The 17,680-nt window shown below is 40.1% G+C and overlaps 1 long non-coding RNA gene across 3 annotated transcripts in view; it reads right to left on the reverse strand.

Moving 5' to 3' along the window:
* Positions 1 to 2,468: 2,468 nt before the first annotated feature.
* Positions 2,469 to 17,680, reverse strand: part of LOC138756154 (uncharacterized) — a 37,664-nt gene continuing 22,452 nt past the window's right edge. For all 3 annotated transcript variants that reach the window (XR_011352809.1, XR_011352807.1, XR_011352808.1), the window contains 3 exons: positions 10,303 to 10,484; positions 3,867 to 3,944; positions 2,469 to 2,707 (listed from right to left, as the gene is read on the reverse strand). This is a non-coding gene — a long non-coding RNA (uncharacterized lncRNA). The remainder of the gene's footprint in view (positions 2,708 to 3,866; positions 3,945 to 10,302; positions 10,485 to 17,680) is intronic.

Below are 17,680 nucleotides of genomic sequence, written 5' to 3' on the forward strand. Positions count from 1 at the left end.
TGAGCTAGCATTGCAGACCATCGCAGAAATCTTGTGGAGTCACCCATTTCATCAGCAATTCTCTCGGGAGCATCTGTCTTTATGGGAGGGTTCTTCTAGTAGTCCCCCCATTTATGCGAGGGTCCCACACCTTCGCTAAATCTTGCGGGCAAACCCTCGGTACTTGTGGGTGGGGCCTCCATCCCCGACTTCTTTTTGAGGTTGAGCCTTTTGTCGGGTTTGGCATTTTCCATGGTATGTAGGGTGCTTCGGGCCTCCAAGATCTTCATGGCTCCAGCAACTGGTCTGATTTTTTTTCTTCTAGCCGGCATCTTTTGTAGTCGAGTAGATTTTTAACTATTAAGCAGTGACACTTTTATTTATCTTCAGTTATTTGGTAGTCCTTTCTTCTTTTTTTACCTCAGAGCTTTGAAATCTCCTCCACATCTTATCACATCATATGACCCCCCCCCCCCCTCCCACCCCGCCACCAGCCTTCCTGATTCTTGACTCAATCTCTATATCTAGAGAAGCTGAAAGATGTCCAGGTGGCAAAACTTGTTGACAGCATTGAAACGAATCTCATCATTGAGGACAGTTGGCTCTTCATAGCTTGATCTAGGAGCCAGTTGGTACAAAATTTTAATCTTTTTCAGGCTGTTTGTCAAACCAACGCTCTTAGCAGCACTGGCAAAATGACTGATGAACTCCAGTAATTCTTCACGAGAGTGGGCAACCAGTGCACAGTCATCAGTAAACTGTAGCCCATGTGCCACAATGCCCCTTACTTTTATTTTTACTCTCAGTTTTGTGAGTAGAAGAGCCTGCCATCAGCCCTGGTTTATAGGAAGACTGCTATCTTGATGTGGATCCTGAAGAACAGCAGCGAAGAATAGTCCAAACAGAAAAGGAGCCCAAACACAATCCTGTTTTACAGGTCTGACAACTCACCACACATATTGATGCGGCCTTCCATTCCTTTGCAGAGCTGAATACAGGATAACAGGGGTTTTACTGTACAGGCAGTCCCCAGATTACAATGTTAACAATTATAGTCCACTTCATAATCCAATGCCACTTGAGGAAAAATAAGTCATTATTTGCTTAGCGAAAGAATTGCTGATTTTGATTATGATACAAATATGATGCACGGGCATTGATTTTTATATTGGGTTGTAAAAATAAATTGCCTTCCCCAATAAAAGGGAGGGTAATTAATTTTACACTTGACAAAAGACGAAGTTGTGCATCCAACAGGTACATGTCTCTGACAGGCTGTAGGTCACTTTACAGTTGCAATCAAGCAATGATTATGGAACTGGAATGATTACTTGTTACCCTCTGATGGGGTGAACATAGCTGTTATTATCTTTCAGATTTTATTGTTCCAGCCATTTTAACATGATTATTAATTGAAGGCTGAATGTTCCTTTTAGCATTTCTTAGCTATGTTTTAACGTTCCTTAAAGTTGTTTCCATTTTCTAAATTCCTAATTTTTAATATGCTTTCTTTAATACACCCCTTTACACAACCATAACATTGAAAATCGAAAGTAAGTTCAATAATAGGAATTTTACCTTCAGTATTTCCACCACAAGAGGGAGTGGTTGATGCAATAGGACATGAAAACATCCTTTTTGATGTAGTAAGTGGAAAATTCTAGAGCGTCCTTACATGGATAGTAGTTCCCAATAGCCATGATCAATATATCCATCCAGATATTTTGATGGATGAAAGATTTTGAGTTTGCTAATCTGCTGTACACCTAAATTCCTGATCTTCATTTCAGGTAAGAGAGAGTTGTGCTGGCAACAACATCTAAAATTTGCTTAATATTTCTTTATAAGGAAGTGCATGCATGCTATTTAGAGGTAGGTAACTTCTTTACATAGTGGAAGGAGAAGGGAATTATTTCACTCTGGCCAGCATGGATTTTCCTGTAAAATGTATTACCTTAATTCTTAGACATAAACAGGAGTCGAACTACTTTACTATAATAGATTAATGACAACTGGCTTTGGAAATTTCATTTTTTTAATAGCTAAATAATAGCTCAAACTTCTGGGTATAGTTCTGAATCTCTCAAATGTGTCTTTATCTTCTTCAGATTTAAGTGCTCCAGTATTCTCATTCCTCTGCCTCATCTTATCCCATATTTGTTCACCCTCATCCCTCTGGGCGAAACTTACCAGCAATTTCTGCTTTTGCTGTATAACTGATGATCTTGAAGAGGATGAAGATGAAGGTGGGATGGGGTGGAGTGCACAACGCGATGTGCAAGAGCTGCATAATTCCAACAAATGAATGCTGAAATGTTAGCCTTCAAGAAGAAAGGCAGCTGGAGCTGAAGGATAAACAAAAGCTTTGGTGGCCACCTCCAAATCCAGACATTATCTCTTTCTTCAATTTCTTGAGAAAAATACATATCTTATAAACATTTATTTTCTTCTGTTGAAACTAATTTAAAACATAAGAATAAAACTGTACGTTGAATGTTGAAGCACAATGATCAGGTTTTTTTATTTAAGTCATAAATTGGAGCTGAAGTAAAAAATGGTTTTATCTGAATTCCAGTAGCAAACAAAGAATTGTCAGAGGATCTTAATGGGTCAGGCAGAAATGGTCAGTCAACATTTTGGATCTGGACCCTTTATCGAGACATGTGACACCAGAATCTACAATCTTTGTTCTTTTCTGGGGGGTTCTTTCTATTTTCGAAATTCCATTCTGTGAACGAAAGCAGAACAAATGAAAAATAAAGAGGTGACTGAAAACATCACGAAGATTCATTACTGACACTTTGGATCAGCAGTGAGTAATAGAATGCTCATCATAATTTACTGCAACTGACTTGAAAGTTCCTGATCTATGAGCTTTACGTTCCTCCTCACCTTTATGCGTAACCACTGCATAATTGTCACATTAAGATCATCTTGCAGCTAACGAATTTCGCAATCTGAAGAGAAAATGCGAGGCTGAACACAAAGCTGAAATAGCTTATCTTGAATTTCGCATTTATTCTGAACATCTTACACCATCTATCTCAAATGACACAGGAAAACCTCAGTGACGTGCCTGTTTACTTCTAACTGATCTTGTATATAAGGCCAAAATTTCTCTTCAGAAGATAAAATCCTAATTACATCACAAAGTTTGTCAAAACCTTAATTGCATAAATTATCTATTTATTACTGTAATTTGGAAAACTCTTATACCTGTACTTGAAATGTCATGGGCAAAGTTTGCAGTCATCTTTTAAGTGGACCCAAAATATCAAAAAAAGCTTAATTTTACTGAAATTAATTATTATTCTTTGCTATGAAAATAATTTTATCAGCTGCTCCATAAAATGTTTTATTTTGTATTCTACTTGATTTCTTGTGATCGTCACAAGTATTTTTTGAAAAATTGCAGATTGCCTGCTTGTAGTTTTTTCTATCCATTGAGATTTAGTTCAGTTCCTTGAGGTGCACTCTCTTACAGCATCAAAAGTCGCTGAAGACTTACTTTATTTCTTTATTTAGTTCCTTTCTTGATTGGAATGTGTGACATGAGAACCAGGAAACATCACTGTCCTTTGGGAAACTGGTCTGAAATGTTTTATTCTCCAAAAGTTGTTCGCTGTTCTGTTATTCTTCTGATCTTCCTCAACATCAGACTTATGACCCATCTGCTATCTACCACCCACATTATATGCTTCTAACAAAACTCAGATTTTGCCTCTTAACATCTTACTTTATTTCCCAAATCAAGGTGTTTCTCCAAGTACAATATATTTTTAGATATATTTGCTGATATATTCAGTTCCCACTATCTTTTCCAACAGTCCATTCCATACTCTCAATCTCTTCTGTCCAAAGTGGTCAAATCTGGAAATTTTACTCACCTTCCAAATCGACAACTTCCATCAGCTGGGAGAGAGGCATTAAATCCAAGGAAGTTGCTCTCCAAGCCACACACCATTCTGATTTGGAAAAATATCACCATTCCTTTATTATCACTGGGACAAAATGCAGGAACTCACTCTCTAATAGCATTCTAGTAATACCAACACCTCAAATATGTTTATAGATCAAGAAGACACCTCACCACTTTCTCAAGGGGAAATCAGAATGGGCAATTAAATACTGACTTAGCTTGCATGGCACCATCCCTTGAATGAATAAAAACAAAATGTTAACCATTGTACTCTTCACTGCCCTTATAACTTCCAACTCCAAAAAGGTTTCTAATCTGCTCTATCTTCTGTCTCTTGCTTTCTATGCCATTCACCTGTTGTTTGCATACAATTGATGGTAGAATATCTTTGAGGAAAGGAGATCCACATGTTTCTGGTCTCTGTTCTTCTAGATCCACAACAATATGACTGACTCTTAGCCGCCACTCATTCCAAGGGTGGTAATATATTACGGCAGGGAAACAGGCCATTTCAGCCTTACAAGTCCACGCCAGTTTATTCAAACAACTCCGCTAGCTCCCCCCACCTATTCTCTGCCCATAAACCTCTAACCCCCTCTTATCCATGTATATATCCAGCCATCTCTTAAGTGAAAGAATTGACTCTGCCTCAACTATTTCCTCCAGAAGATTATTCCATTCGGCCACCATTCTCTGAGTGAAGAAGCATCCTCTAATGTTTCTCCTAATTTTTTTCCCCTTTACCTTCAACTTGTGTCCTCTTGTTTCAACCTCCCTAGCTCTCAGGAAGAAGAGTCTACTTGCATCTAGTCTATCCATTCCCTTCATTATTTTAAACACCTCTATCAAATCCCCTCTCAACCATCTACATTCCAAGGAATAAAGTCCTAACCTCTTCAATCTTTCTCTGTTCTCTAGGTATTTTAAGCCAGGCAACATCCTTGTAAATCTTCTCTGTACCCTTTCCACCTTATCTATAACCTTCCTATAATTTGGAGACCAGAACTAAACACAATACTCCAATCTTGGCCAAACCAACACTTTGAAAAGTCACAGCATCACTTCCCAGCTTCTATACTATATGCTATGATTTATGAAGGCCAGCATACCAAATGCCTACTTAACCACTCTGTCAACATGGGAATCCACCTTCAAGGAACCCTGCACCATAACTCCAAGATCTCTTTGTACTTGTACATTCCCCAATGTCCTCCCCTTTACTACATATGTCCCATTTCGATTATTTTTACCGAAATGAAGCGCCTCACACTTCTCTACATTAAACTCCATCTGCCATCTTTCAGCCCAACTCTCCAGACAAACCAAATCCCTCTGTATTCCCTGAAAACTTTTCTTTTTTTTTTAAATTTTTTACTTTTCACACCATAAACCACATTGACCAAGATACATACATTTTCCTTTTCAAATATATACAGTGTCATTTTCTCCCCCCCTCCCTCCTCCCATCCCACCCTCCCTACCTCCTCCCCATTCATTTAAAGTACAAAATCTAAGATACATTAAACCAGTCAAACAATGTTGTTATTCAATAAAAATAAACAAGAAATTCCACTGAGTCAATTCTTTTCATTTCCTTCTCCTTTCGTTATTTTAGGCGGTAGATGTCCCTGGTAGGTTTTCTCTATTGTGTTCCATGTATGGCTCCCATATTTGTTCAAATATTTCAATATTATTTCTTAAATTATATGTTATTTTTTCTAATGGAATAGATTTATTCATTTCTATATACCATTGTTGTATTCTCAAATTATCTTCTAATTTCCAGGTTGACATAATACATTTTTTTGCTACGGCTAGAGCTATCTTAACAAATCTTTTTTGTGCACCATCCAAATCAAGTCCAAATTCTTTGTTTTTTATGTTACTTAGGAGGAAGATCTCTGGGATTTTTGGTATATTGTTTTCTGTAATTTTATTTAATATCTGGTTTAGATCTTCACAAAATTTTTCTACTTTCTCACATGTCCAAATTGCATGAATTGTTGTTCCCATTTCTTTTTTACAACGAAAACATCTGTCAGATACTGTTGGGTCCCATTTATTTAACCCTGAAAACTTTTCTCACTATCCACCACTCCCCCTATTTTTGTATTGTCTGCATACTTTCTTACCCAGTTAACCACCCCATCATCCAAATCATTAATATAAATTATGAACAGCAGGGGACCTAGCACCAATCGTTGAGATACTCTGCTCATCACAGGCTTCTATCCTGACAGACAGTTGTCCACCATGACCCTCTGTTGTCTCTCCTCCAGACACCTCTGGACCCATCTTACTATTTCTCTACTAATCCATAGTGACTGAACCTTCCTTACTAACTTTTCATGTGGAACCTTATCAAAAGCTTTGCTAAAATCCAGATAGACTACATCAACTGCCCTACCTTCATCCACCCTTTTTGTCACTTCTTTGAAAAACTCAACAAGGTTCATCAAACATGACTTCCTCTTCACAAACCCATGCTGGGTGCTGCTGATCAATCCTTGCTTATCGAGATATTTATACACACCATCTCTAAGAATACCCTCCATAACTTTCCCTACCACTGAAGTCAAGCTTACAGGCCTATAATTACTTGGCCGCCACCTTGTGTCTTTTTTAAACAATGGAATTACATTAGGAAACCTCCAATCCCGCGGCACCACACCCTCTTCAAGTGATCGTTGAAAAATCATTGATTCTGCTATTTGCACCCTGATCTCCCATCAGGACCAGGAGACTTATCCACTTTTACTGACCCTAGAAGCTCCAAAACTCTCTCTTTACTAATCCCTATCTTTTCCATAACTAAGCCATTTGCCTCCGATTTCCCCTTTTCCTTTGTGAACACAGATGAGAAAAATTTGTTTAATATCTCTCCCATCTGATACGGTTCCTTGCACAGTTCACTGCTCTCATTTTCCAGTGGTCCTATTCTATCCTTAACCCTCCTTTTACTATTGACATATCTGTAAAAACCCTTTGGATTCAATTTTACCTTATCAGCTATTGACACCTCATACCTTCTTTTTGCCTTTCTAATTTCCATCTGTAGGTTTTTTTTGCAATCTCTGTAATAATCATACATCTTATCCATTTTTTGCTTCTTAAATTTAGTAAATTCCCCCCTTTTATCCCGAACCAACTTCTTTATTTTTCCAGAAAATAAAATCTTTTTCCAAGTTTCCAAGGCTTTTGGCCTTGCATTTCATTCTGACTGGCATGTAAAGATCCTGTACTCTCAATATCTCTTCTTTAAATACCCTCCAAATCTCCTCTACATCCTTTCCAGAAAAAAGATCAGCCCATATAATTTTCTGAAATCCCTTCTCATTTCCCCACTCGAAGATCTTCAACCTTGGACCTGACCTATCCCTATCCATGGACCCTTGATCGCTGGATCCAAAGTTCTCACCAACGCAGACTTCCATCACCTGCCCTATTCCATTCCCTAACAATAGATCTAATACTGCCTCCCTCTGGTAGGCACTTCAACATACTGCTGTAAAAAGCAATCCTGCACACATTGTACAAATTCTAAGCCATCCTGCCCTCTCACTGATTGTGTTTCCCAATCAATGTTAGGAAAATTGAAACTATCACAACCCTGTTTCTACTACACATCTCAGTTATTTCCCTGCCCATTTGCTCTTCCAGTTCCCTATCCTCTTTTGGCGGCCTATAATATACCCCTATATTTGTAGCTTCACCTTTCTTATTTTTTAGTTCAACCCACAGAGACTCGCACGATGAGCCCTCTATCTTGCCTCAGCACTGCTGTAATATCTTCCCTGACAAGCAATGCCACACCTCCCCCTCATACCCCGCCAATCCTGTCATGTCTAAAGCAGCAAAATCCTGGAATATTTAGCTTCCAGTCACAATCTTCCTTCAACCATGTCTCACTAATTGCTATCACATCATAACGCCACATGTCAATCCACACCATTAGTTCATCCACCTTGTTTACCACATGCCTTGCATTGAAATAAATGCATCTCAGAGATCTTCCACCTTTAACTTTCTGTCTCTCACCCTCTCTACAATTGTTACTATGGCCACTATTTATTACCTGCCACCGTTCCACCTCCAGATTGTGTGAAAAAGCCTTTTTAATTTGCCTAAAGGCTCTGTTCTTGCTCTCCTCCCTGATGTGAACCCTTGTCCCCAACACTACTAGTTTAAAGCCCTAGCAAATGCCTCTGCCAGGAGACTGGTACCTCTGGGATTTAAATGTAACCCATCCTTACAGAATAGGTCCCATCACCCCCAGAAATGGTCCCAGTAGTCCAAGAACTTGAAACCCTGTCTTTTACTCCACCCCTTCAGCCACACATTCAGTCTCCACCTAAATCTATTTGTGCCCTCATTATTGCGTGGCACAGGAAGTAATCCAGAGATGACACCCTTAGTGGTCCTTCTTCTGAGCTCACTGCCTATCTCCTTATATTCATTTTGCAGGACCACTTCTTCCTTCGTACCAACGTCATAGGTACTGATATGGACCACAACCTTCCCCCTTTAGGATGTTCTGGACTCGTGTAGCCACATCCTGGACCCTGGCACCAGGGAGGCAAACCACCATCTGGTTTTCTTTATCTCTTCCACAAAAATCTCTGTCCATCTGCCTCTCCAAATGAGTTCCCTATATCTATAGCCCAATTACTGTTTTGTTATATCTATATATTCATACCTTTGTAGCTTGGCATGCCTTGCCATAATTTAACGTGGTGTTGATAAATGCAAGTTTTTCTGAGTGAATGTGACAATGAGTAAAGAATAACCAAGTCCATCTCCTGTTTGACTCAGTTTCATTATTAACAACCGAACTATCACAATATTTATGTCGTTTGCAGAAATCTTGATAATATTGTTCAACACTGATTTTTTTTAAAAGTTTGAATTCACACATTTTGAAATCTGCACAGTTCCATTTGATAAACCTAATATATTTATTTATATTGAATTAAAAACATTGAAGTTTTGGCTATTATTTGAGAGCACAATATGAGAATGGCTTTAAAAAATTGCAGAGGTTTAATATCTGCCCTCAGTGGCCCTTCACTGAGTCACTACTTTTACAGTGCCATTATTATCCAACCCTGTAAACCCGTTGCACAGGTATGATATGCAGCTTCTCTGTTTTTTAATTGGTTCCTAAGGTACAACCACACTGGTGCACATGAGAAGATTGAAAAGGTTTAGGATGTACTTCCTGGAGAGTAAGGTACCAGCGATCAACGATGCTGAAGAGGCTAGATGGGAGAATTTCTGGTTCTAATCTACAATTAAATCATCAGATAGATACAGTCAAGAAAAGTTATTCCAGCTACTTCAGCTTATCTATTGCAAACGCTGATAGTTTCTCATCTCAGCATTTAATTATTAATAATCAGTTTCACCTTCCTACCCTCCACTGCTGCACAAGAAATTTATTCTGTGATAGTCCTATTGTGTGAAAAGTGCATGCAACAATTAAATGGAACAAACCTATTTAAGACAACAGTAAATGAGTTCGGCTCCGAATCATGGGTCCTCTACCGGCATCACCTATGGCTCCTAGAACGCTTCCACCAGCGTTGTCTCCGCTCCATCCTCAACATTCATTGGAGCGACTTCATCCCTAACATCGAAGTACTCGAGATGGCAGAGGCCGACAGCATCGAATCCACGCTGCTGAAGATCCAACTGCGCTGGGTAGGTCACGTCTCCAGAATGGAGGACCATCACCTTCCCAAGATCGTGTTATATGGCGAGATCTCCACTGGCCACCATGACAGAGGTGCACCAAAGAAGAGGTACAAGGACTGCCTAAAGAAATCTCTTGGTGCCTGCCACATTGACCACCGCCAGTGGGCTGATATCGCCTCAAACCGTGCATCTTGGCGCCTTACAGTTCGGCGGGCAGCAACCTCCTTTGAAGACCGCAAAGCCCACCTCACTGACAAAAGACAAAGGTTGAAAAACCCAACACCCAACCCCAACCAACCAATTTTCCCCTGCAACCGTTGCAACCATGTCTGCCTGTCCCGCATCGGACTTGTCAGCCACAAACGAGCCTGCAGCTGATGTGGACATTACCCCTCCATAAATCTTCATCCGCGAATCCAAGCCAAAGAAGAGAAATGAGCAATGGAAAATATTTAAAGTAGATTTTCCGGTTTAACTTTATACAACTTTATAAGAAAGAGCATGAATAAATTTATTGCAAATATGGTAAGACATGAAACATGAAAATGTCTAAGATATAAGGTACAGGGAAGACCATTCTACCTAACTAGCACATGCTGTCATTGACTCTAATATCCTTCTATCATTCTTTGTTTTCATCCATCCTTCTCACTCTTTGATCCCTCCTCTCTCTTAAGCTTTTGAAGCCAGCCCTTAAATGTGCAACTCACTTTAAACACTTCCTGTAGGAGCATTTTCATCACTCTTTAAGTTTCTTCTAAATTCGCTCTGGAATTTCTTGCTGATCATGTTATCATGGTAACTTCTAATTTCAGTGTTCCTCACAAACGAAAGTGTTGTCTCAGCATTCATGTTTTTAAAATCCTTCACTGTCTTTTAAGGGATAATTTACCTTTTTTTAAAAGAAAACAGACTAAGCTGGTATACATAGGGATTCCATGATAAATGAAAAAGTTTCACTTAAACACCATTGAATCTAATGCCCATAATTTATAGATCTGTTTTTTGCAGTAATTGCCACTCATTCTCTGCCCATAGAATATTTTATATTAAAATACCAATTATCCATTTCAATCAGCTTTATTGATTCAGACAGTTACACTTAATATCTCCCTGAAATGCATTGCATTAAGGAATCTGATGTCAATCTAGTACGTTTACTCTGCTCTTTCACTTTGACTAGTGCAGTACAAAATTATCCAAGTATGGACTAATCAAAGTTTGTAATAGCTGGATAATCTCTAGAAATAAACCTTTGCTTTTTTATTGATCAATTTTTGGACACTAAGAAAATCAAAGTGTAGCGAGTGGAATTTAGACATGGGATCAACGGTAATTTTATTGAAAACTGCAGAAGGCTTGAGGAATTGGATTACCCAGTCCATTTCAAGTTGCATTAGTAAAACATCCTTAATGAAGAACTATCACATTATTAAGTAAAACCACAATGTTGGAGAAATTCAGCAGGTCAAACACAGTGTACTTTATGTAGCAAAGATAAATATACAGCACCAATGTTTTGGGCTTGAACTCTGTGATGTCCCTTCTATTGTGATAAAGAAACTTGGGTTCTTTTGTATTACTTATATTTTGTTATCAGCTTACGACGTCTTGGGACACGTCTATTTTGTGCATCTAACTCAAGGTGGGACATTCCATCTCCAATGCCCTCTTGCAGTCAGGAAGATCACTAAATCCCAATCACCACATCCCTGTTCCTTAAGATGTTCAATCTAGCAATATAACATGGTAATACAGTATTCATTTCAATTTAAACACAAATGTAAACACAAACATCAACAGCACAAGCTTTTTAAGGAATGCTGAACCATTATTCCAAGATCCTTCTGTTCCTCTGCATTCCTTAATGCCCTCCCCTTCACTGCATATGACCTATTTTGGTTATTCCTCCCAAAATGAAGCACCTTACACTTATTTGTATTAAACTCCATCTGCCACCTTTCAGCCCCACCATTCCAAACAGTCCAAATCCTTCTGTAGTCCATGAAAACCCTCCTCACTATCCACAACTCCCCCTATTTTGGTATTGTCCACATATTTACTCACCCAATTTTCCACCCCATCATCCAAATCATTAATATAAATGACGAACAACAAAGGATCCAACACCGATCCCTGAGGCACACCGGCCTCCATCTTGACAGACAGTTGTCCCCCATGACTCTCTGATGCCTATCTTTCAACCACCGCTGAACCCGTCTGACTATCTCTATATTAATCCCAAGAGACTGAACCTTCCTCACTAACCGTTCATGAGGAACTTATCAAAAGCCTTACTAAAATCCAAATAGACCACGTCAACTGCTCTGCTCTACCTTCATCAACCTTTCTGGTCATCTCTTCAAAAAACTCAACAATATTCATCAAACACAACTTTCCCCTCACAAACCCATGTTGGGTGTCCCTGATCAATCCCTGTCTTTCCAGGTATTTATACATTTTATCCCTAAGAAATCCTTCCATTAGTTTCCCCACCATCGATGTCAAACCTACTGGTCAATAGGTTTGCCAATCCCTCGGCACACACCCTCCTACAGTGACTGTTGAAAAATCACATTCAGAGCCTCTGCTATTTCCTTCCTAACCTCCCTTAAGTCCTTGGGAAAAATCCCATATGGACCAGGAGAATTATCTACCTTTATAAACCCCAGAAGTTCTAAAATGCCCTCTTTACTAATCTTTATCTTTTCCATAACTAACCCATTTGCCTCACCTATCCTACACAATTCAAGATCCCTTTCCCTCATGAACACTGATGAAAAGAATTTTTTCAATATCCCCCCCCCCCCCCCCCCCCCATCTCATATGGTTCCTCAGACATTCCTCCGCTCTGATTTTCCAGTGGACCTCATCTATCCTTAACTTTCCTTTTGCTGTTGACATATTTGTAAAAACCTTTTGGATTTGCTTTAACCCTATTTGCTTTAGCCACATCATATCTTCTTTTTGCCTTTCTAATTTCCCTCTTAAGGTTCTTTCTATAATCTATGTAACATTCAAATATCTCATCCATCCTCTGCTTCTTATATTTAACGTAGGCCTCCCTCTTATCCTGAACCAACTTCCTAATCTCTCTAGAAAAACATGGCTCCCTTGAACATTTGGTCTTGTCTTTTGTCCTGACAGGGATATATAGATTCTGTACTCTGACTATCTCACCTTTAAATTATCACAAATTCTCCTCAACTTCCTTTCCAGAAAAAAGATCTGCCCAAGCTACTCCCTGCAAATCTCTGTTAAAAAAAAGTATCAAAGCTCTCTGCCTGCAGCTGCATGCACGAGTGAAACACTAATGCTTCATTTTTCTTTGCTGAGCAGTGTTCATTAAACATCTCGATAACCTTGTCAAACTTGCCCCGGTCATCTGCCTTGGCAAAAACAAATATGTTGAAAACCTTTAGTGCTTTAGGTCCCACCATGGAAAGTTTTAGTGCAATCTTCCATGCTCCTGGTTTGCTATCAAGTCCAATGGCTTGCAGATACAGCATGGATCGTTGTTTGAACAACCGCCACTCGTGGTTGACATTCCCAGTACAATTCACTATGGCAGGCACCTTCACACTTTCCATGTTTCCTACTGATACTCACTGATAGCCCACTCCTGGTACCATGTGATGTTTCTTTTATTGTGATAAAGACACTTGGGTTATCCGAAATTCAGTTAATCCAAACTTTTTTTAGGTGGCAACATGACATTACAGGTTGGAATAAGATTTTCACATAACGTGCTCATGTGGGCCTCTGACATGCTATTAGAATCAGTTTGGTAACAACAGACCTCAGAACCAGCCAAGAAGATAGACGCTGAACAGCTAGATGCCAGCTCAGAGAAGCAGGCTGGAATCTCGAGCCATCAGTGAGCGACTAGAGGAAGTCAGCGGGTCAGGCAGTGCATGGGGAGATTGTCCTCATTTCCCAGCATCATCAAGGAGAATAGCCTCCCAAGCAGGAGTGGGGACCTCAGGCTCCCAGGCAGGATCAACTCAGCAGTGGGGCGGTGTCAGGGATTGACCACAGTGGTGGGAGGTGGCGGGGATCATCAAGAGCTGATCTTCCATTTTCTTCTGTTAACCGATACATGAATTCTGCTGATGCTACTGGGCTGCTTAAAGATATTATTCAGTTATCCAAAAAATCTAGTTAACCGAAGAACATCTGGTCCCAAGCATTTCTGATAACTGGAAACATACTGTACTTATATTTTATTATCAACTCATGACCTCATGGGATACATCCATTTTATGTATCTGACCCGAGATGAGACATTCCATCGCCATCATCTTCTAGCAGTCAGGAGGATCACCAACTCCCAATCAAAGTATGAGCAAAATGTATGCATGTGCCCGAAGAAAATTGTGGGGCCAGGAGGGGCAGGGGGAGGAGCAATATCCCACAGGCAGGAGGTAATAGGTGGATAAAGGAGCAAGGGCATACCAGCAAACAAAGAGAGTGGATGACTCTTTGAATGGAGAGGGAAGAGGGAAAAGAGCTGGAGGAAAGAAGACAGAGGGATGGAGAAGAGAGAGAAAGAATGGGGAGTAAGTTAGCAGAAACCAGAGAAATAGACGTTAATGCCAACCAGAAAGTGCCGATCTAGAAAGGTATGTGTTGTTCCATCAATTCATGGGGGGCCATGGACAGACATATCAGCGGGGGAGTGGGTTGCAGAATTAAAATGGTTGATCACTGGGAGATCCCTGAAACTGATATGGACAGAGCAAAGGTGCTCAGTGAAGCCATTTCCAGCCTGCATCCAGAGTCTCAGATGCAGAGGAGGCCGTAATACATAACCATATAACAATTACAGTACGGAAACAGGCCATTTTGGCCCCTATAGTCTGTACCGATTTAAGTGATCTCCTCTAGTCCCACTTGCCTGCACCTTGCCCATAATCCTCCAATAACCTCATATCCATGCACCTATCCAATTTTTTCTTAAATTACAAAATTGACCTTGCCACAACCACCTCTTCCGGAAGGTCATTCCACTCAACCACCACTATTTTTGTATCGTCCACATATTTACTAACCCAATTTACCACTCCATCATCCAAATTATTAATGTAAATGACAAACACCAAAGAACCCAACACTGATCCCTGAGGTACACCACTCATCACTGGCTTCCATCCATCCACCATGACTGTCTGGCATCTATCCTCGACTCATCTAACTATCTCAACATTAATACGTAGTTCCTGAACCTTCCTTACCAACCATCCATATGGAACCTTATCGAAGACCTTACTGAAATCCACATAGAAAACATCTACTGTTCTACCCTCATCAACCTTCCTAGTCACCTCCTCAAAAAATTCAACAAGATTTGTCAAACATGACTTTTCCCACACAAATACATGTTGGGTGTTCCTGATCAGTCCTTGCCTCTCTAGATACTTATACATATTATCTCTAAGAATCCTCTCCCATTAGATGACCGACCACTGATGACTGATGATATAGTTGGTGGGCCTACACCTGGAGCCCTTTTCAAACAGAGGAACCACATTTGTGACACACCAATCATGCGGCACCATGCCCCCCTCTTGTGACTTTTGAAAAATCACTGCCAGAGCCTCCACTATTTCCTCCCTGACTTCCCTCAAGGTCCTGGGCAAAATTCCGTTGTGACTCGGAGACTTATCCACTTTATATGCCTCAAAAGTTCCAACACCCCCTCTTTCTTAATCTCTACATTTTCCATAATCACCCCTTTGCTTCTCTTATCCTACACAACTCCATAATGGGAGCATCAGATGCAGTAGATGACAGTGTGGATACACAAGTGAAGTGTTGCTTCACTTGGAAGGACTGTTTAAAGCCCAGAATGATGATAAGGGAGGAGATGTGGATGTAAGTGTTGCACTTCGTGCAGCCACAGATGAAGGTACCAAGAGGGTGATATTAATAGGAAGGGATGAGTGGACAAGGGATTGATGGAGGGAGTGGTCCTTACAGAAGGTTGATAGGGGAGGAGAGGGCAAGATGTGTCTGGTGATGAGATCGTATTGCTGGAAATTATTGGGGATAATGTGTTGAATGCGGAGGATGGCAGGGTGATAGATGAGAGCAAGGAGAATCCTGCTTTTGTTGTGTTCGGGGGAAGAGGGCCAGTGCAGATGAAAAGGAAATGGAGGTAATATGGGTGAGGGCTGAGTTGATGGTGGTGGAGGAGAAGCCAAGATTATGGAAGATATTTTGGATGATCTGGACTGAAAGACCTCATCTCGGGAGCAGATATGAAGGAGGCTGGAGATCACTTCACTGAGCACCTTTGATCTATCCGCATCAGTGACAGGGATCTCCCATTGCCAGTCATTTCAATTCTGTGCCCCTCACCCCTGCTGACATATTTCTCCATGGTCTCATGTACTGTTAAATAAAGACCATCTGTAAATTGGAGTAGCCATATGTAATTTTCCATCTCGGCACTCTCCAGCCAGATGACATTAACGTTAACTTCTCTGGTTTCTCCTTGCCTACTCCTCGTTCTTCCTTTCTCTTCTCCATCCCTCTGTCTTCTTTCCTCTAGATCTCCACCCACTTCCCTCTCTATTCACAGAGCTATACCCCCCTCCCCTTGTTTACTGGTGTGCTCTCCCTCCCTTATCCTGTGGGTCTGTACCATTCCCCCTTCCCCTCCCCACTCCATTAGGTTCAGGTGGCTGCCTACACATTGTCATATCTGATGAAGGGCTCATGCTGAAATATTGTTTATGTATCTTTACCTTTGCTGCATAAGGGACACTGTTTGACCAGCTGCGTTTCTCCAGCATTTGTGTTTTTACTTCAACCACAGTGTCTACAGATTTTCCTGTCTTAATTTTATCACATCATAAAAATGGGCAATGAACAAAGATAGAATATAAATGGAGGTGTGAACAAAGAAAACATCAAAGAAATTGATCCAAATATCAAAATTGTTAGAAAATTGTTTGATTGTGAGCATTGGAGGATTTTCCATGTGATATGCTCGCCTGGGTCAGAAAGGAAATTAACAGATTGGATCAAGTTAGTAAAGGGGTGGTTGAGCTTTGGATGGGTCAAAGTTTATCAAATATGAGGACAGGGTCTTAATGAGAGAGCAATGGAATAATTGGAAAGTAAAATATTGCAGATAATGGAAATCTGAAATAAAAGCATTAAATGTTGGAAATATCAGTTGGTTAGATGGAATCTAAGGAGAGAGAAATAGAGCTAACATTTCAGGTGGAAATCCCTTTATCAGAAATGTGAAAGTGAGAAAACAGGTTAATTTAATCTTGTAAAGACCATGGGGAGAAACAACGGGAATAGCTGTGATAGAATGAGGTCAGTGTTACACAAGTGGTTCTGACGTTGACTGAACTGCCAAGTTGATAGATTATTGAAGGTTGTTATAGAGAGAAAAGAATAATCACAGAGGAGTATCTTAAAGATATGAAATGCAAATCAAATCTATCAATGAAAGGAGATTGCTGGAGCGAAACCAGAAACTGCTGGCAGCACTTCCCAGGTCAGACACTATCTGTAAAGAGAAACAGAATTAGCATCTCAGGTGGAAGCCACTTTTTTCAGATGCAGGAAATGCCCAGCAGCTGAATCAGTGTCTGCAGAAAAAGAAAAACTGTGTTAATATTACATGAATAACAACCATCTCTGATAAAAAACAAAACAAAAACTATCTGAAAATATTGAGCTCTGAAGGCTACAAAATGCCCAGAGTAATGATGAGATGCTCTTCCTCAAATTTAATTTAGGTTTTGAAGGAAATGTACAGTCCAGAGTTGGAGAAATGGATAATTAGAGAAATAGGCAACCAGAAGCTTAGGATGACCCTTGTTAACTGAATGAAGTAGAAGTCCACAAGTTTAGATCCCAGAAATCCAGATTTCTCAAAACCTCTCAGACTTTTAAAAGTTAGCGGGCTTTTGTGTGAGTGTGCATGCATAAGTGGTATGCATGCCATATGTATTTGCCATATGTATTTGCAAATCCATAATAATGGATCCTAAAGTCAATGTCAAAAGAAGAACACATTGAAATTGAGTGACAAACTTGAAATAATTAAGAAACTAGAATGTGGTG

Source organism: Narcine bancroftii, chromosome 3, assembly GCF_036971445.1.
Source record: "Narcine bancroftii isolate sNarBan1 chromosome 3, sNarBan1.hap1, whole genome shotgun sequence".
NCBI classification, from domain to species: domain Eukaryota; kingdom Metazoa; phylum Chordata; class Chondrichthyes; order Torpediniformes; family Narcinidae; genus Narcine; species Narcine bancroftii.